This window comes from Callorhinchus milii, unplaced genomic scaffold, assembly GCF_018977255.1.
Source record: "Callorhinchus milii isolate IMCB2004 unplaced genomic scaffold, IMCB_Cmil_1.0 Scaffold3, whole genome shotgun sequence".
Classification (NCBI taxonomy): Eukaryota; Metazoa; Chordata; class Chondrichthyes; order Chimaeriformes; family Callorhinchidae; genus Callorhinchus; species Callorhinchus milii.
In genome coordinates, this window is record NW_024704744.1 from 80671033 (window position 1) to 80693374 (window position 22342).

General features: G+C 37.1%; 1 protein-coding gene across 4 annotated transcripts in view; it reads left to right on the forward strand.

Moving 5' to 3' along the window:
- The window catches only part of LOC103177943 (WD repeat containing planar cell polarity effector), a 98299-nt gene that overhangs the window by 11488 nt on the left and 64469 nt on the right, over nucleotides 1-22342 (forward strand). The window lies entirely within an intron of this gene.

Below are 22342 nucleotides of genomic sequence, written 5' to 3' on the forward strand. Positions count from 1 at the left end.
GGGTCACACTTACAGAATTCCAAAAATGAAAACACTTGCACACGCTTTGAATCTATGTTCATTGTCCCAATTACCATTGATGCAGAACTATATTTGTTGGGCACTGAGGGGGAAAGCCACCAACTGATGGAGCATAGCTTGTGCTGTCATGTCAACTCCAGCGGGGGATATATAATTAGTACAGTGAGGAATTTCGGGTAATGTTTCATTTCTCTCCAATAGAGAATAGGAAATATGATTAAACTGTCATAGCATACATATTACAGTGAGTTGCATACAATATCATTTCAAATGTTTTACACCTAATCCTAACTCTTATGCTACAAAATATGCAGGAGTTCCATATAGTTATTGCATCAAATGCAATATGATCTCTGCTTTAGCAGTTAAAAAATACTTCCTCGCACCCGTTACAGTTTGTCTGGCTTTCTCACTTGGTTTGTAAAGGTAAAGTATTAAAGCAATAAGGACATACGTTTGTACTACTAACTGCTTTGCATTTTGAAACATACTTCTTATAAGAATAGTTAGGACATTTTTAGAGATTTGGCACAAAGTTGCAATAAGTTAGATAATAGTGGGCACTCACAAATGAAGTAACTTGGAGCACTCTTAAGTGAATTTTATCTGAATTGCACGCTTGTGATGAATACCACAAGAGGGCAGTGCTATCACTACAGAAATAAGAAGGTGGAAATTAAGCAGAAAATGGACAAGTTGCAATGTAAAAATATATTGCCTTTCTGGACAGGCTACTGAATCACGAGGATATTTCAAGGATTCAATTATAGGTCAGAAAAGTGAAGATGACCCATTGACACAGCACCTTTGGTGTATCAGTGCAAAAATTGCTCTATAATTTACTATACTTGTGGAGTCCTGTAGATCAGTGGTTAGAGCACTCGTCTCGCAAGCGTGAGGACCTGGGTTTGATTACCGGACAGGGCAAAGCCTGAGGCAAGTTTCTTACTCCACATGCTTCTGTTCATTTAGCAGTAAGTCGGAACTCGGCTGTTAGGTGATTGGCGGATCGCTTTTTTGGGGGTAATCCTTTTTTTAAAAAAAATTGGTCACTCAATCCACAGCTGTTTGTGGGACACTGCTGTGCGCTATTGGCTGCCGCGTTTCGCCCACAAAATATAGTCAATTCACTTTACAGTATTGCCTGTGAAGCGTTTGAGACATCTCGAAGACCTGATAAGGTGCTATATCAAATGCAAGGATTATTATTATCTCAATCACAACTAGGCTGATGATGACTGAGCGAGGTGCTGAACTAAGGTGAGAGACATTCACTCTGGGAGGGTAGAACAATCAGTAGTTATGGCTTTGATAGAGATCTAAATTCAGGTGCCCTACCTGGTTGTCTCAGTTGGGCAGTCAATAACAACAACAACTTGCATTTATATAGCTCCCCTCACATACGGTAATGCCCTGCAGCACTTGGCATGAAGAAATGCACTTGGAAAAATAAGTGTTTTTTAAAAAGTTAGATTCTAGATTCTGAAAGTTAGATTCTGATAGATTATACCTAATCGGAAGGAAGTGATCATGGCTCTTCTGTTCATGATAATAGAGATGTAAGGATAATGCATGATTTCTCAATTCTCCTTGACTCATATTTTCCGCTGCCCTTTTCAGCAATCATAATGTGAATTTTTATGTTGCTTCAGGGTTTACTGACTGCAGAGGAAAATGTTTCCTACAATGCAGAAGGGATTAGGATTGGTTTAGTATCATCTGCATATCAAAGCTCACTTTGTTTCACTAAGAATTTTGAGTGGATTCACAACACTGTAAAAGTATGAGAGGGTAAATGGTAAAAAATATTACCACTGGTTGGTGAATCATGCATAACTTTAAGACCATCAGCAAAAAAAAGTTAGTTTTTTTTTAACCCACAATTGCTACTGCATTTCTAACTTTCTTTCCCCTTGACAGCATATTGTCCTAATGAGTGTAATTAGGACATGAAGTGTGCTACCAAAAATACAGAAGAACCATAGTAGGTTGAACAAGGGATATGACAAATATTTAAAAAAACTGTACATAGTAGTTAAAGGGGAAAGAGCAGGGGAGTGGGTCTAAATGGATAACTTGTTCAGTGGTCCTTCACAGGCTTGATTGGCTAATGGCTTCATTCTGTGTTGTCCAATTCTATGATTAGGTAGAATTAGGTAAACTGTGAGAAGGATAGCAGCCAACTGCAGGAAGACATAGACAGAATGGTAAAATGGGCAGGCACATGACAGACGAGTTTCAATGTGGAGAAATGCGAGGTAATAATTTTGGTGGAAAGAATGAGGGGAGGCAATATAGGCTGGTAATACAATCTTAAGGGGGGTAAAAGAACAGAGAGACCTGGGGGTGCAGGTAAATGAATCCTTGAAGGTGGCAGGACAGGTAGATAAAGCTGAGAAAGGGCATATGGGATACTAAGCTTTATAAATAGGGGCATAGAGTACAAGAATCAGGAGGTTATGATTAACCTTGATTATGAGGAAAGGCTGGAGAGGTTAGGATTATTCTCATTGGAGCAGAGAAGGTTACGAGGAGACCTAATAGAGGTCTTCAAAATCATGAGGGGATTTGATAGGTTAGAAAGGGAAAAACTGTTTCCACTGGTGGGTGTGTCAGTGACTCGAAGTCACAGATTCAAAATAGTCTCTAAAAGAAGCAGAGGGGAGGTGAGAAGAAATTTTTTCACGCAGCGAGTTGTTCGAATCTGGAACGCATTACCTGACAGGGTGGTCGAGGACGATTCGATAACAACTTTAAAAACGCGGTGGACGGGTAATTGAGGAGGACGGATTTGTAAGGTTATGGGGAAAGGGCTGGGGAGTGGGATTGACATTAATTGCTCTATTCAAAGAGCCTGCACAAACTCGATGGGCTGAATGGCCTCTTTTTGTGCTGTACGATTCTATGATTCTATGATTATACAAAAACAACAACAATTTGCGTTTATATAAGCGCCTTTCACATGGAATAACATCTCGAAACTGCTTGACCTCAGCTGCTGCCAGTTTATGTGAAGATGATAAGGGTGTTAAATGTGCTTCTGATCTACATGATTGAGAAAGAAGATAAAAATATTCCATGTTGTGACTTGTGGCAGTTGAAGGAGAGAAATTATTTTCTTCACATAAATGTTAAATATGCATCCATTTTATTATATCTGTGATTTTGAGGATTTTTTTAAAAGGCAAAGAAAGTTAGAAATACAGTAGCAATTGGGTTGTTCTAAAAATCTTTTATGTTTTATGTTCTGCACACCTTAAGAGGCAAGTTGAAACTGTCTTTGAACCGTAAAACTTTATTAATTATGATTCATATATTATGAATGGAATTTTCCCTATATATAGTATATTTATATATGTATATGTTAATATTTTACAGCCAAAATCTTGATGCAGTATTTATTTTGAAATCTGTAGGCTTCTACAGTAAACTCCTGATAACTCGACCCTGATAACTTGTCATTGCCACTTAAGTCGTCATGCTGTCAGTATCCCAGTGAATTTATTAATGTATTTATACATATGCCTAACTTGCCATTCTGGACAACATGTAGCTGAACCCTTTTCCCTTGGAGTGACGAGTTATCAGTTTACCTGTAAGTAAGGAAGTAGACAGTAGTGTATTGTATTCTAATGTACAAAATGCAGTGATGTATTGCATTTTGTACATTAGATGATATTTCATCAACCATGACTGTTTGAAGATTCACACTTTGCCAAAATGGCCTTCCAGTGTTTCATAGGAACGTAGGAACAGAGGTAGGCCATTCAGTCCCTCGAGCCTGTTCCGCCATTCTATTAGATCATGGCCGATCTGGTCCTCAACTCCATTTAACCACCTTTGCTCCATATCACTTGATACCCTTACCTAACAAAAATCTATCCACCTCAGTTTCAGAATTGTTTTGTACAAGGCATAGGTGCAGAACATCAGTTCCTCATACATTTGCTGCTATTGGGTAATATCAAGCTGTGAATTAAGAGTTATCAGTGAACTAGTAACCTCATTGATTGACAACGGGAAATGTGTGCTCTGTGTTGGAATAGATAATCACCGTACTTTAAAGCCGAGATAAGAAATCTTGTTTGTAATAGTGGAGAAGTTGTTGGACTATGAAAGGTTTCTTGCTGCTCAAATGCAGAATTGCAATCATTTTATTTTTAGTGCAGTTTACTTTTTTTAATGGGAAAATAATTTAGTTGCATCATTATTATTCCTGTTAAATTCTCATTTCAAAGAAGAAAGCAATGAGGCAAATAATTGCTGTATAAAATTTACATAGAAAATGGTGTGCAGCATTATTCATTTGGGAAGCAATATGTTGCCTGTGAGAATAGTAGGTTCAAATAATATGTTTAATACATTTTTAGTATGCTATTTATTGAGCATCTTTTTTGAAAGATGTTTTGAAAATAGTGTAGCTATTTTTAAAAATGTTGGTGATTTACCAATAGTATAGAATCCATAGATACTTTATGAATACATATTTCTGATTATTGTTTCTTCAAATACACCAATTTAGATATTACATAGAATAACATATATTTCCTTTCAAAAATTTAACAGCTTAAACTCTGTTTGTAAACTACACATAGTAAATATCAACCTGAGAATCTTTATCACACTTGCATAAATATTTTGCCCATTATCCTGAAATATATACTGTACCATTTTATTTGTTTTTATAATATGCAGCGCATGGAAGTTTAATGCTCTACAGTCTTAGCATCTCCCCCCACCCCTTCAAATATTAATTTATTTGAGGGCATAGTTTCTTTATTCCTCCCCCTCTGTTTTTTCCAAGCTGTGCAGATGTACTAAGCTCATAGGACAGAGTGGGTGACTGCTATCTGGCCACTGACATTGCTGGTATCTGTTCTGGACATTGCACAATGACAAGGAAGATTAGGAACTCAGTGAAATGCCCAAATTGAACATGTGTTCCTCCACTCTGTGGCGCTGTATACCAGTGTATCAATGCATCAAAATTGTGATGCTTTTTTTAATGGGATAACCTTTTAATTTTAATGTAGTCCAAACCTTTTTCGCAAATTTAGTGTTTCTTCTTTTCTGTTCGTTCACAGTACATTTGGTAAGTATAACCATTATATCTGCTTAGTTCATATAAATGTGACAGCGAGAAGGTAATTTATTTTATTTTCAAACGTTGCAAAGGTAAAATTGAGAACCTAATGTACAAGACTGAGGCAACAAAAAAAATTATTGTTTGTGGAAGGAGGTTCAAGATCTTAAATAGGTAATTATTTCTGATCTTGATCACTGTCTTCATTTAACTTTTAAAAATGATGTCTTTGGGTACAACCAAAGTATATTTCAAGTATGAGATCAAAGGTGCTCCATGGTTTCAAATATTTTATCATTTGCTATTGCACACTGTGTTGAATGAATGACAAGAATACTCTACAGTACCAAGTTCTGAGTAATGATAAATCATTAATGATAAATTAATGCACTTTAATTTAGGGAAAACCCAAATTCCATCTTACTTATAATGAAGATAAAAGTACCAACTAGTCCTGTTATGTTGTTCTTGTTTCTGTTTTCAGGGATAAACCAATCCAGAGAGAAGAATTGGGGATGGGTTTGACCCAACACCCTTTCTGTTGTTCAATAACTGCTAATTGTTGCCATCATTTAAAAAACAAATGGGTTCAACAATTATTTTGCTTAATGGCTAAAACATCCCGCACTCCTTGGAGTGTCACTCATCTTTTATAAGAATAATCCTTCCATTTGATACAGCGCTTTTCACGTCTTCGAGTTGTCTCAAAGCGTTTCACAGAATATACTGTAAAGTGAATTGACTGTATTTCTGGGTGAAATGCGGCAGCCAATTGCGCACAGCAGTGTCCCAAAAACAGTCGTTGATTGAGTGACCAAATTATTAATTTTTTTTCTTGAGGGATTATTATCCTCAGAAAAGCGGTCCTCCAATCGACTAACAGCTACTTCATGCTAGGTAAACAGAGGCGTGTGGAGTAAGGAAACTTGGGCAACAGTTCACCCTGCCAGGAATAAAACTCAAGTCTCTTGCTTGCGAGGCGAGCGCTCTAACTTCTGAGCTGCAGGACTAAATATCTGGAATGTTAACAGTATATCAGGTCTTTCAGTTGGATAAGAGCGGTACAGAGGCACCGTACTCACTTTTGATTTTAATGCTTTGAACTGTGAGAGGTACATATAATGAAGGATAATTGGAAATTTATTTGGACACCTTATACATTTGTTTCTGAGACTTTAAATTGTGGCACCGCCCTGTAATTTAAAGTATAGAGAACTTGAGCTCATGTTTTTCCAGTTCAGTGCATCTATGATTCAACAAGTCGTAATCTATGCAGATTAACTGAACGTAAATTTGCAAAATGAGGTCACTTGGTGTTGTGTTGGGGGCACTTGCAGATTTTGTGTTTTTTAAACAAACTAACTGGAATTTTTATGGTAGTATCAAGCTCAATGGTAGATCAATTCCGAAAGTGATAACGCGCAAAAAAAACGTGCAGAAGTTTGCATGACAGAGTGTAGTTATAAGAAAATTGAGGTGGTTGCTCCCCCACCCCTGCCCCATATGCCACTTAGTATTATCTGCTGTGCTCTGAGTCTACTTTAATATTATAGGTGGAAGGCTGACAAGAGTGCCTTAGGAATAAAGCAATTATATGTAAGAGTATATCTGGTGTACCTAAAGTTGCTTTATTCACAAGGTCACAACACCAATCCTGTTTTCAAGGGCGTAGTCGGGTTATTTCTTATTACTCCATGAATAACCTGGTAGATTCACTAGGTTAGTTCCTGGGTTACTATCAAAAGTGAATGTGGATCCATTACAGGCAGAGACAGGAGGCATTATAATGGGGGATAAATATCCCCTGTAATCCTGTAGCTCAGTGGTTAGAGCACTCGCTTTGCAAGCGAGAGACCTGAGTTCAATTCCAGGCAGAGGGCGAAACCTTGGGCAAGTTTCCTTACTCCACACAGAGCCTAATAATAATCCCTCCAAAACCAAAAACAATAATAAATTGGTCATTTTCAATCTACGACTGTTTGTGGGACATTGCTGTGCGCAATTGGCTGCCGCGTTCGCCGACAAATATACAGTCAATTCACTTTACAGTGTGTTCTGTGAAGTGCTTTGGGACGTCCTCCCGACGTGAAAAGCGCTATATCAAATGCAAGGATTATTATTATTATTATATGGCAGAGCCATTAAACAAATACTTTGCTTCTGTCTTCACGTTAGAAGACACAGAAAACTTACCAAAAATAGAGGGGAACCAAGAAGCTAATGTTGGTAAGCAACTTAGGGAAATTAACATCAGTAAAGAATTAGTACTAGGGAAACTGTTGGGATTGAAAAATGACAAATCCCCTGACCCTGATGGCCTGCATCCTAGGGTTTTAAAAGAGGTGGCTGCTGAGATAGTGGATGCCTTGTTTTTGATCTTCCAAAATTCTCTGGATTCTGGAACGGTTCCCATTGATTGGAAGATTGCAAACGTAACACCACTATTTAAGAAGGATGGGAGAGAGAAGATGGGGAACTGTAGACCAGTCAGTCTGACATCGGTGGTAGGGAAAATTCTAGAATCCTTTATTAGGGATGTCGTAGTGGGGCACTTAGAAAACCATAACATGATTAGGCAAAGTCAACATGGCTTTACAAAAGGGAAGTCATGCTTAACAAATCTTTTAGAGTTTTTTGAGGATGTAACTTGATGTTAGATAGGGGAGAACCAGTAGATGTAGTGTATTTAGATTTTCAGAAAGCATTCGACAATGTGCCATATAAAAGGCTGCTACACAAGATTAGGGCACATGGAATTAAAGGCAATATATTAGCATGGATCGAAGAGCGGCTAACGGGAAGAAAATAGAGAGTAGGGATAAACTCGTCCTTCTCAGATTGACAAGATGTGATTAGTGGAGTGCCACAAGGATCAGTGCTTGGGCCTCAACTATTTTAATCTCTATCAATGATTTAGATGAGGACACAGAACTTAAAATATCTAAATTCGTAGATGATGCAAAGCTAGGTAGGAGAGTAAGCTCTGAGGATGACACAAAAAGATTGCAAAGGGATATAGATAGGTTAGGTGAGTGGGCAAGAAGGTGGCAGATGGAATATAATGTGGGGAAGTGTGAAGTTATTCACCTAGGTAGTAAAAACAGGAAAGCATATTATTTTCTAGAGGGGGGGAGACTAGATAGTGTTAAAGTTCAGAGGGATTTGGGTGTCCTTGTACACCAGTCACAAAAAGTCAGTGTGCAGGTACAGCAAGCAACTAGGAAGGTTAGTGGCATGTTGGCGTGTATTGCAAAAGGGTTAGAATACAACAGTAGGGAAGTCTTGCTGCAACTGTGTAGGGCCTTGGTGAGACCGCACCTAGAGTATTGTGTGCAGTTTTGGTCTTCTTATTTAAGAAAGGACATACTCGCGTTAGAGGGGGTACAGTGTAGATTCACTAGGATAGTTCCTGGGATGAGGGGGTTGATCTATGAGGATAGGTTGAGTAAACTAGGCCTATATTCTCTAGAATATAGAAGAATTGAGGGTGATCTTATAGAAACATTTTTATGGGGCTTGACAGAGTAGACAGTGTGAAACTGTTTCCCCTGGTAGGAGAATCTATAACTAGGGGTCACGGTCTGAAGATAAAGGGTTAGCCCTTTCGAACAGAGTGGAGGAAACACTTCTTCACTCAGAGGATAGTAAATTTATGGAATTCTCTACCCCAGAAGGCTGTGGATGCTCAGTCCTTGAACATATTCAAGACTGAGATTGATAGATTTCTAAAGGATAGAGGGATTAAGGGATATGGGGATAAGGCGTGCAGATGGAGTTAAGTTAGAAGATCAGCCATGATCTTATTGAATGGCGGGGCAGGCCTGAGGGGCCGAATGGCATACTCGTGCTCCTAATTCCTATGTTCCTATGAATGATACTTTGCAGGTATCTGTTAATATGGAGCAATTATTAAAATTGGGCAATTAATATTATTACTTAAAATTTAGTTTGGGTCATACCTTTCTGGGCTGTTACTTTTCAAACAAAATTGCTCCTAAAGCCCATTTCATTCCCTTCCAATTGTTTTTAAAAAGCATACAATGCAAAAAATAGAAATTGCTCTCCAGATTAATTTGGGAATCCAATATGTGGTTTTAAAACAAATGTGAATGTGGAGTTGCTGCAGAAGAACTCATCAAATTGTAGAGAATCATAAAGGAAGGAAAACCGTAATAGTATAGATCTATTATTGGTGCTGATTCCTATGTCTTAGTGATTGCTTAGACGAAGGAACAATTGAATAAGGGATTGACAAAAACATGTAAAGATGATTTAAAAGTAAGAAGAATAATGCCATATTTTCAGTAATTGAACGAATAAATAGCATCCGTCTTTGTTTAAAGATTGGCATTAATATGTATTTTCAAATGCAACTCCTTCATCTTTTGAAGAATGATAGTCAATCTCAGCTGAAAAGCCCTGGGCACTAGCATGATGGATTCCATTTTCATTTTGATCGTCTTTTCGACATTTTTCAAATTAAACCTCATCTCAGAGTTAATGCAGTAACACACAATGACAATTGGAGAGACCACTTTCTGCACTCACAAACTTAAATCTTGCTGAAATGTTCAGGTTCAACTTCTCTATTTGGTATGTTATTCCTACCCAAGGGGAAGAGGTGACTCAAAAGATTGATAAACTGGATTATCGTCTTGTTTTGAAGATGGTCTAATAGGAATGCTGCATTGCTCATACCTTACGCTCTCCATCCCACCATTGGTGCTGAGCTTCCAACCTATTCCAACTATTTCTCTACCCTATGGAGCTCTTACAAACCATCCGTTTCTTCTCACCCTGACTCAAAGGCCTCCTAAAACCACATCTTTTCAACCATGCTTTTGGTCAACATGCTTACTTTTCATCCCTTTCCGCTCACTAACATGAATAGTGCTATGTAACATTTGTTCTACATGAAATTTCTACTGTATAAAATGCTATAGAGTAATGACTACAAAGTATTCTTCTCATTAAGCAAAATGAATAGAGGATTTAGATTGATCCTCAGACTTGTTTACAGATCGCTTCCTACCTCTCCGACCTGCTTACGCCACACTCCATACCCACCGCCTCTGCTTGGCTGGCTCCGACCTGCTGCTTGTGCCTCATCCTCTCTGCTCCACCATTGTCAACTGGGCTTTCAGCCATTATACCCCAAAACTATGGAACACTCTTTCTCAATTCCTTTCCCTTGCCTCCTCATACTCCATCTTCAGATCCCATCTGAAGACCTTCCTCTTCAACCGTGCCTACTGTCACCTCCTCTCGGCTCGAAGGTTGAGCTCCCCCACTGTTAAACGCTCCGAGATGCTACCATGCATGAATGGCGCTATATAAATGCAATTTGCTGTTTGGCCAAAATGGCCAAAGTATCTGCGACAACATCCAAATGACCACCCCTTCAACACGCGTTTACTACTGAACACGTGACAAGTCCAACATGCTGACACTAAGCTCAGCAACCCCGTCTGTTGCCTTAATGTTCCTGGAAGCAGTCAGATAAACAAAGTGGTCTCGCCACATTTCATAACTGACTTACTTTTATAAGACACTAGATTCCTTACTAAAATAAATATATTATAAACCTTCCAAGGATTGTGTTCCAAAACTAGATAAGCAATTTAGCAGTACTGGTGGTAGTCTATGGAAATGTTTTCTGGAAGCTTCAGTGGGTTTCATGGGCTGTTAACCACAGCTGTACAATAGAAGTGAAATCACCTGATACACAAGTTTCCTTTTGACCACAAGCTGTAAATGATGTCTAGTCTATGCCATAATGTGCCCAATAGATCCAGGAACCTTGAAGGTAAATGTTGTTTTAGTGTTCATTCTGAAGCCAAGTTACTTTAGCAGATTATTTCTCTCTTTTTTAAATAATAGAGCTGCATTTTGATTTTGTTAACCTCAATTCACTGTCTCAGTAATTTAATTCAAATAAAGTGTACATAAAGAAAATTTGTATTGTAGTGGTTAATTGTCATAAGATTAGCAAAGGTTTATTCTAAGTTTGGTTTAATATAATTTTTTAAATCCCATGACCTGTGAACAGGAATCTAAAGTTTGGGTTGCATGGTCTGAATTCAGACTGCAGTCTAAACTGAGTTTTCTTGACTATATGAGGTTTCTTGAACCAGGATTAGGGTCAAATCAAACTTTATTCCAATTTCTGGTGAATACCAGAGGCAAACTAGCTCCTGTGGAACTACATATGGCTCTGCTCTGAGATGCTATCCTGTGTGAAGAGCTCTATATAAATCAGTGGTAGCTAACCTGTTGCCCGTTGGGCCATCAAGAAGCGGCCGCTGAACTTGTTGAATCAGTAGTGTTTTTTCTTGATTGAGTATTTCTTGATATGGCAAACAAAATTGTTGGCCGACCATAAAGGTTGGCCACCACTGATATAAATGCAAGTTATTTCTATTGTATCACCTCAGCATGAGATTGGGGACCAGTGGGAAGAAATTTAGACAGATAATTGGACACGCTATAATTTAAAGAAAAATTCTTTAGCCGGCTCAACTTACTTTTCAACATACTCCATTACTTACATAAAATGTGTTTGAGGGAATTTTTTGTCAACATAAAAGGGTGATAGGCACATGGAACAAGCTTGCAGGACAGGTGGTGGAACAAAAAACTACAAAGAGTATCAAAAAGAAACCAGACAAGTTCCTGTCAGTTAAAAGGATTCAAAGTTATTAGATTTAGAGATAGATACATCGAAGGAAACTTGTAGGAAATTAGATGAATATGCTAGATGGACTGATAGCCTATCCTGCCTGAAATTGTTACTATGTATTTTATAGGAACATTTACAGACCAGAATAGACTGTCAGCCAATGTAGATTTAAATGAAAGGGTGTTTTTGAAAATAAACTAATTATGATATTACATTAATATTGCTTTATGTGATATTACCATTTTTTAAAAAAAATAAGTGGCTGAAAATGGTTTGGAAGGCTACACCAGCAATTTATATCGCAAAGCTTCTCAAAGTGCTTTAAAAAGGCACAGTGAGAGATTTTAAGAGATTTTAAGAAGGGTTTTCTTTGACTTTTAGCAGTCAAAATTTTGACTGGTGCTCATTACTACCTGTAATTGCTGCATTATATTTGTATACAGCTTTCACTGCAACATTGGTTCAATATTAATTCTCTATTTGATCATTTCTTAGTAATCATTTATTTCCCCACTCATGACGATGAGAACAACAACTTGCACTTATGTAGCGTCCTTCATTGGGGCAGCTTCTGGGAGTATTAACTACTCTGTGTTACAGTAAGACGTATTTTGGTGTGTGCCCTGAAGAAACTAAAACTTTGAATTAACTTGTAGCAACAGTCTCCAACTGCTGCATCATTTGTATGATACCATTTTAGTTCTAATTTTAATACCACCCAAGAACAAGTGTCGATAAAATTCAAGTTACAGTCAATCTAAAAACCACGGATTGTTAAGTAAGTCCTGAGATGTGTACTCCTGCAGTTCTTAACATGCTGCATGGTCATGTAAGTGGAGCTCAACTATGACTTCAACAATGATGTTCCTATACCTGTCAAAGCACTAATTTAGACTGACATTAAAAATACTCGTAAAAGCTATCATTCATCATTTCTCCAAACTTATGATCAAAACTTAAGTGTGTGCAGCTGAAACTATTTAACAGCACATTGGCTGACTGATATGGAATCTGCAATTTATAAGCTCGAAGGTAATTAACTGCCTTCTGTGGCAAATAGATATACAGTACAATATGTAGCCCAGAGCATAGGATGAATGGATTTTCAGGCTTAGACATGCTGTAACAGTATAGTTATACCCATTGACTTTTTGATTTGATGTGATGCGAGATTACATTATTCAGCGTTGTTAAAATGAGCAAATTGGGGTTTGAACATTTTCCAGTTATCTTTCAAATCTGTTTTTGCAAGCCAATGTTATTGTGGGTAACCTGCAATGCAACACACTGTAACACAGAAGAGTAAGATTTAATTGTACCTGCAGGTATCAAGGGAAGTATGCCGCGAAACTCTGGAACACTCTTCCTCAATCTCTCTGCCTTGCCCCCTCCTTCCCCATTTTCAGGTAGCACCTGAAGACCTTCGTCTTCGATCGTGCTTACGGTCACCTGGCTCGGCATCGTGCTCCACCACTGTCAAGCATTCGAGGAGGCTACCGTGCTTGAGTGGCGTTATATAAATACAAGATGTAAATCCATAGTAGTAGCACTAATTGGTGTCGATGCATATCTATATTTAACACAGATTTTTGGACACAACCTAAAATTGTCTTCAAATACGCAAACTTTGGTTTGATAGAGAAGCTGCGTGTGATGAGTTTGAATAGATCTAAGCTGATAATTAAAACCTGGATTTTAGTTTTAAAAAAGTGTCCTGTATTGTCCTGTGAATTTTATCCTTCTGTGCAGGGTAAAAATTCGTCTTGGATCTATCTGTTCTTTACTAGAAATTCTTTAATTAGTTTTAACTGACAAAAGCAAAGTTAATGTGTTTATATATATATATATATACACACACACACATTGGTCTTGAAACATTTGCGGTTATTCTGTTTTGTTTGCTGTGGACATCAAATCTTTCAATGTATATTGATCTAGAATTTCAGTAAGTTCTTCAAATGTAGTGAATGAGGCAGCCAGTCCTGCTGCTGAAGAAACTTCATCTTTTTCACCCTGTTTTTCAACTTAACTACTGGCCCTCAAGGCCTTTTCTATCATTCTTTGTGAACTTTTCAACTTTTCGCACCCACTTTGACCTTTGTTATCCAGTACCTGTATCCTATTAAGATTTACCTTTTCTCATTGCCCCCTATTTTGACTGTTTTTACAGAGTATTGCATTTGCCTGGAGTATCAGTTATACACAGAGTGTTGGACTTCACTAATGTTGCCACTGATTGACATACTGTACACATGATGCTCGCTGGTTTTGTGAATAATATTCACTTAAATTCATTCATCTGGCTGTTCATAATCCCATCTTTTTTTCTGCTTGTCAATGGTTGTCTCTCAAACAGTATATCCATAACAACTTTAGAAGTTCATGATAAGTGTAGCTCTTCCACCACATTTACAACCTTTTCCTGAGGTTATTTTTTTTTTCAGACTTCAACATCATACGTTTCTCTTTCTCGTCATTGCTGGCAATTTCATGTCATTTTGACATTTTAATTAACATGCCTTTTTTTTAAAAAGAGAAAAACCTGAATTTTATAAAGTTGCATAACTGTTTTCTGGTGTGCAATGTCATTATGTAGCAATTTTATTTCTGATTGAGATTTTGGACTGTGCCATCACCCATAACTTGAGAAGATACCTTTGATCTTCGTTTTGTTGACTCACTTTCCTTTCTCCATAGATGCTGCCTGACCTGCTGATGTTCCCAGCGACTTCTGTTTTTGTTTTCAGATTTCCAGCATTGTGTGTTTTTTTTATAGTAATTTCAAACGTGGGTTACCTGTGATCAATAAAAGGCTATAGTAACCTGTTCAGTTTTAGTAAAATGACCTTAAGAATTTATTATTTGATTAATTTTCTTTTGTACAGCTTCACATTGTCTGAAAAGTGAATAGTCAATAATCACATCCAAATCTTTTTCCCACTCCACCTCTGGTAATAGTGTTGAATGGTGCTTAATTTCCTTAAATCAATCAACGAGCTTCTTAACATCAAATTGTATATTTGTTTGAAGACCTAATGGACTTTCTTGATAAATTTAATGTACTCCTTTGCTAATCAAAGCTTTATCCATTTTTCATCTCCTTCACTTCCCATTAGTAAAACATTTATAATGCTTTTTGCATTTATGTAGTGCTTTTCATGTCGGGAAGACATCTTAAAGCACTTAACACTACTGACTGAGCGTGGGAGCTGGGCATGGTAGCTGAACGGGGTTGGGAGGGGAAAGATAAACGAAGAAAAGGTACATCTTAAGATGGACTTGAATGAGGTGAGGGAGGGAGCGAATTAGAGGGACTTCAAGAAAGAGTTCTAGAGCGTAGGTGAATCATTCGAGCCTGAAAGCCTGCTGATAGCAAATAGTGGGGTGAATAGGGCAGCGGAGGGAGCAGCCAGGTCGGTAGGAATGAAAGAAGGTTACGGGGGTAGAGTGGTGTGAGATGGGGACGAGATGAAAGCATTCATGAGGGTTTTAGCAACTCAGGAGAGAAGTAATGCCAGAGGCAGGCAATGTTTATTTTCTAAATAAAAATAATATCCCTTTTTCTGTATTAATATTATGACTTTATTGTATATCAGGGCTCAATAATAATTTAGAAGTAAAATGTTTATTTTACAAACTTACCCAGTGATGTAAAATCTGATGTTTTTGCCACCGTATTCTGTTGACTTTCAGAATGTCCTTAACAAATTCATATTTTATACGTTAAAGGAAGCCTGCGTGTTTGTCAATATTTCTACATAGTCTCTCTGTAGAGATAGGATGTCGGAGTGCATTTTTTAATACTTATTTGTTTCCATATTTCTCTTCTCATACATGTCATTGGTCAATATTGCTCTTCAGAGGCAAGTAACAGGAATGCATTGATGATTTATTTCCCATCCAAATGTTTCTCCCTTTCTCACTGGGTGAGAACTATTCTTATTCTGTATTAGAATGACAACTAATAGCAGTTGGGTTGTGGCTGTCCAACGTAATATGAGTTAGGATACTTAAAGAGTGAGGAGACATTATTTTATCAGTCTATGCCGAATTCAGATTCAAGCCCCACAGGTGACGAACTGCTCTGATACTCAGTTAGGCAAAGCACATTTTAGATTTTCTTTCCAGAAGCAAAATAAAATATTGACCAAAAAATTCATTCTTTTTGTTGTTTGAACAGAATTTGTTTAAAATGATTTGAAGATTGTTTTTTAAAAATGTTTAATCACTCTTAGATGCCTGTGAGAAGGACGCTTTATAATTGCACGTTGTTTGTTCTCTTGCCTCTAAATCTGTTTGTTTTAATATTTATTTCTCCTAATATTTTTCATCTTTCCTAAAAATATAAGAAAACATGAAAATAAGAAGAGTCAAAGAAAGGTCCATCAAATGCCTTCCTTCCACAGATAATGCAGTCTACCCCGTCAGGAACTCTACCCAACACGATACTCTGAGGGAAAGTCTGCCCAAAATGGTCAATGGTCCCAAAAGATTATCAAACAGGACCTTAAATATTCAACTTTATATATCCACTATTCATCTGTAACCTGTTGCCCCACAGATCGCACTGCCTCTACTATTGTCTCAATCTACACCTAATTGTAGGAATAATAATAATACTTGCATTATGTGCCTAAGGGTAGGAAGTATGTTTGTGTGCTGGAGATGTGGGGATGGAGTTCTATTGCCTAATTAACTTTTAGGTTCAGGGAGTTTATATGCTTTTTTTTGTTCCATACTTATTGAGCAGCTCTGGTTATGAGTCTGTTCCACATATCCAATATTTTTATTTTGGGGGTAGGAGGGCAAGTGAAGAGATTTTGTCTGATCTCTAGTCTTACTTGAAGTTTACTTTTAAACCTGTGTCCTCTTGTTCTGTGCTGGAAGTCAAAGTCAAATAGCCTGAGTAAATGTATATAGTTTGCTCCTGTGATCATTTAAGCGCGATCAGCGCCTTGGGACGTCCTTCCGACGTGAAAGGCGCTATACAAATGTAATCTTGTTGTTGTTTAAAAATCAGGTCAAACCACCTCTCAATCTTCTTCACCAAAAAGAAATTCAGCTCTACTACATTCTCCTCATAAATTAGAGCCTTATAATTATTGTTGTATCTCTTCTCAGAACCCTCTCTGATATAATAGTATCCTTTCAGAGGTAGGGTGACCAAAGTTGAACACAACATATTCAAAGTGTGACCTCACCAGTATTGTTTACAAAACACTACAATAATTTTCACAACTATAGTTTTTTTTAAAAAATTGGAAGATTTGTTAACTGTCTCCTTTTGCTTCTAAATACACGTTCTATTCTATCTGAGATCTGCAATAATAATAATAATCACTGCATTTTATATAGCAGCTTACCACATCTTCGAGACTTCTCAAAGCACTTCACAGAATATATGGTAAAGTGAATTGACTGCATATATTCTCTAGCCACTTAATACCAATTTAAAATTATGTATTAATTTAAAAGCTACTACTTTGAAATGTCATTCCTAAAATCTCCGTACACGGAAATAATATTAGATTATGTCCGGTTTATCCTCCGAGGGTTTGAATAAATGTGAAAAAAGACTGTTCACTGGGATGGAGCCTCGTGCTAAAATATTTGCAAAGAAATATCGTTCTTTCTTTCTGTAATGCGAGAGCACTTGTACATGTAGTTTAATTTACTTTGAGCTGAAAGCAAGTTTGCACATGACCTTAAATGAAATGCCAAGAAAGATCATAAGGCTCTGCAGTTGTAGGGTGGGTGTGGGGTTTCTTGCTTTTAGTTGACAGCTTGTCAAAAAATTCTGATGGAGATTCATTCTCTGAGGAGAACAGAGGTTGTTTCAGGTGTACAATAAACTAATTGCATTTTCCATGAATGGGTAGCAGTCAGACTCCAGGACTTCAGTCAAAAGTGGCAGGAGTCTAATAACATTCATGCAAAATTTACTTGCCACAAGTTAGTGTAACTCATTCAAACTCGTTCCAACTTTTCACTTTTTTCATCATTTTATTTTGCTTCTCATTAGTATTTTATATTTTGCTGCTCTGCCGTTAAATCAAATAAAATTTATATATATTTTTTTCTTGTTCTTCTCATCACGTTTATTCAATGCAAAATTAAAACTTTGATTTCATCTAAATTTTTGATGATTTATTATTTTTAGTGTTCTCATTTTTATTTCTGTCTCAATCCTAGTTACATAGAGTAATTGTTCTGTTCATTGAGTCATAAAGTATGGATGACTATTTAGACTTGCCTATTATTCTGGCTTTAGTCATAAATGATGCTGAAACGGGCAGCTGAGGAAGGTAACTTAAGGTGTGTAGGGTAGCTCGGAATAGGAGAGGTAATGGTGCATGTGACACGATCAGGGGAGACTTAGAGGACATCCAAAGGTTTTTCTATAATGGTATTTACTGGTGTTATCTTTTGATAAGGTTAAAGAGGAAGTCTTGTAACACCTGGAAGTCTTAGTTAAGAGGAAATCTAAATATCATAATGCTGTGGACAGTTCCAAGCGAATAACTAAATTTACCTAATGCATGGTCCTACCTATAAACACTCTGCAATGATTGCACTCTTTTTTCTAATCCAATGACACACTCAATCTAATACCATAATTGATCATAAATGTTATGGCGTAACAATACTACTAAGTCAAAGTAATTTAATAGCTACAAAAATGTAACTCACAGAATGCTATCCTGAGATGTGATTTTATTTGATTTTTTTAACACTACCTTATTTTAAAAAAAGTCTCTGTGTCAGTATAGTGTTCTTTCAACCAAAATTCATTTAAGATAACCATGAGCATGAAATTATTGATTTGAATGTCAAAAAATTGATGATTGTATTGATGAGTTCTGTGACCTTTCTTCTTGTTGAATGTCACACAAATTTATATCATCATTTGATCTTAAGATGAGAGAAAGTTTGACTTGCTTATTGCTTTTCTGTTACAAATATATTCTATATTGTAAAAGTAATTATTGAGAAAAAAAAGTGACATTATGTTTCTTTCACACCATACAGCTGTGACTTCCAATTCCCTGACGTTTTTCCCTCACTCAGATTTGCTTTCCTTAGTTGGTATATATTTATTAGATTTCCCACTAGTTATTATTAGAAATAATGTTGTGAGCTGCCTACAGTAACAAAGAGTAATCTTGGTGAGGGCTGGTAGAAACTCACCTCAGTTTAGTCATGTTTGTTGACAGCTGATCGGAGAATGTAGGGAATATTGTGGCAAGCTCCACAGTACTGACCACACTAAACTACTAGTTTGGAGGGTAGAGAACAAAGACTAAACATGTTCAAAAGAACACTGCAACATAATCCAACATGTTTCTACTTCTCAGTTACTTCCTCATTTCATAAATACAGCAAAAGTCATTACAGCCAAATCTTGATACCATCATCCCTGTCAGTCATTGTTAAACTTGAAAGCCATTGATCATATCAGGAAAAAAAGGTTCAAATAAGCATTAAAGAGTTTGAAAAGTTAATTTTAAAAGCAGGTGAGGATAACTGGTATGATCGTCTTAAGTGTTGTAAAAGGCTATCGAAACTTTAATCAAAAGTAAGCTGACATCAAAGTCCCTCCTGGAAGAAGATGTCAAATTAGGATGATAAAACTAAGTTCCTTTCCTGTAGTAGAGTAGACCAGATCCAGGGCAGGTTTGCCTTGGATTTTAAATGTTAATAAGCTTCATATTTTAATTGTTTACAATGGACTCATGATTCAACAACTAAATTCAGCTTTCGTACAGCATATAGTATATACAGTATTGTGCTCTGGTCGGGCTGTACTTAGATTACTTCATATAGTTTGGGTTGCTTTGACAAGGAGCTACCCAGGATCAAGAGGCAGTGTAGAGGGGAGTGATGAGGATGATGATTATAATAATAACCATTGCATTGATATAGCGCCTTAGCACGTCTCAAAGCCCTTTATAGAATATACTGTAAAGTGAAAAGACTATATTTGTGGGCCAAATGATCCCCACTGTTAGAGGATTGAGGTATGAGCAATAATTAGCCAAGCTAAGGCTCTTCACTCTTGAACAGAGACATCTCAGAGCAGACCTTATTGAGACATACAAGATTTTAAATGAGTTTGAAAAATGTAAACCCAGACCAATATTTTTGGATGCATTGATACAGCAAAACAAGAGGACACAGGCTTAGAGTGCAATGACCAATTTCAGGAACAGACACCAGGAAGGATTTATTTTATTTGGAGGGTAATTAATGACTGGAACAGGTTACCAGGAAGGGTGGTTGAGGCCAGGATTTGGCTAAAAAATAACATGTTAATGTTATGATTGGAGGACAGTGGGGGGGCTTTCTGTTCTGGAGGGATGAAATTAAATGATCCGAAAGGCCTTCTTTGTCTGAATATCTCTTATGATCTTGAGTTTGTCTGTGTGTGGAACTGTTTCCTATTCAGCAGTTACAATGTTTCATTTATCACCATTGCCATTTTATACATTTTGATTTTTACTGCCTATATGTTTTGGTTGTATAGAAAGTTTTTCTTCCTGAATCAATTAAAAATAATTGGACTTTTATTTAAATGTAAATAGACATATCTTTGCACAGTTTCATGACCTGCAAATCTGAAGTTGTGACTTCCTATGATTGATGGTCTTTGCTAATTGATGTAATATTTCTGGTGTACTTTTACACCAGAAAAAAAATGGAAATTATCACATAATAATAATATAATAATAATCCTTGCATTTGATATAGCGCTTTTCATGTCTTCTAGACATCTCAAAGCCCTTCACAGAATATACTGTAAAGTGAATTGACTGTACATTTGTGGGCAAAATGCGGCAGCCAATTGCGCACAGCAGTGTCCCACAAACAGTCGTGGATTGAAGTGACCAATTTATTATTTTTTTCTCTTGAGGTCTGATAATGGTCTGATTCAAAAATCAAGAGTGCTACCAGCTAGCCATTGTAACTTGAGCATGCCCAAACATTTCACGTAAGTCATCATGGCTAAAACAAAAATACTTGCATAATTTTTTCCCTGAAACACCAATGGACTATCTTTATATTTCCCCTTTCAGCTTCTGCTACAGGCACCTAATTACCAAATAAATAAAATCTATTGCATAGGTTACCATTAAAAAAAATTTAAAAAGGACAATATTTACTAACATAATGCTAACATATTATGAAATGAAACACAATTCTGACATTCCGTTGCCATATATGTTATCTTGGAGCCAGTTTAGCTTAATCAGTTCTGCCTTACTTCGCACGTCCAACTGATAAATCCTAAGGTTTTGTGACAGTAAACCTTTTTTAAGGTGTTTTCACCAATTGATTTTTTTTGGTCAGCCGGGTGTGGAAAACCCATCATCATACTTAACAGTATCCAAACCAAACTGAGAGTTTCCTACATCCAACCTATACACGGAAATTCCAGAGATATTTATTGGAATAGTTTGAGGACTCTCTCTTTAGAGGTACGCATCGTGCTTCCCTAATTCAGAGACGCAAATTGGCAAGAACCAAGGCTTGAGGATCTCAGAGTGTGTGTTAAGGTACTGCTGGAGCCTAACCCAGCTAAAACTGCATAGCTTGTCATTGAAAGCACTATCTGGCAAGCTTTTCTACTGCTTGTTCAGCTGGAACTACACTACTTGTTATGGCTTTAGAGTGCAGGGTAAGAGGAGCTGAGAGGGAAGAATCCCTTCCTCCTTTGACTGGTCTGCCCTTCCAGGTCCTGACGATGAGCCAGGCTGGCTCAGCTATCATCGACAGTGCCCTGGAGTACTGTGGACCCGCCCGGCTCAGGAACTGCATTACCAATACTGCCACAGAAGATTGGCTCAATCCTGACATTCCATTGCCATATATGTTATCTTGGAACCATCTTAGCTTCATCAATTGAAACTCTGCTTTACTTAGTACGTCCAACTGAATAATCAACTTGTTTGCAATCTTCTCCATTGACTGAAAAACTTAAAACACTTGAATGGTGTTTGAGTGCAAATCAAGGTGATTTTCCTATCGATTAATTCTCTGAGAAGCGCTTAGCATCTGGTCAGCACATCCATTCAAACAGTGTGCTTGAGATCAGGAACTCATTGGTTGAAGGAGCATTTACAAACCCATCTCCCCTCATCTTATGTACCACATGCTGTTGCTCTGATACATTGCACCACCTGTGATATTGCAAATGTAAACTTCAGTTGTACAGTTAGGGTTTGTTGCATTTCCTGTGAGTTTCCAATTAATCACATATTGTGGTAGAGGTACCAAATTTTGTTTTCTAAAATAAAGTTGGTATATTAAACTTCCCCACAAATGCTACATATATGAAATAAAAGCAGAAAATGTTGGAAATTACCCAGCAATTGATCAGCCTAATAATAATATTCCTTACATTTGATACAGCATCTTATCACATCATTGAGACAATGGGCTTCACAGGATATACTGTAAAGTGCAGTGACTGTGTGAAAACTCTTTAAAGTGTTACAGAAGATAATAATAATCCTTGCATTTTGATGTAGCGCCTTATCACGTCCTCCAGACGTCTCAAA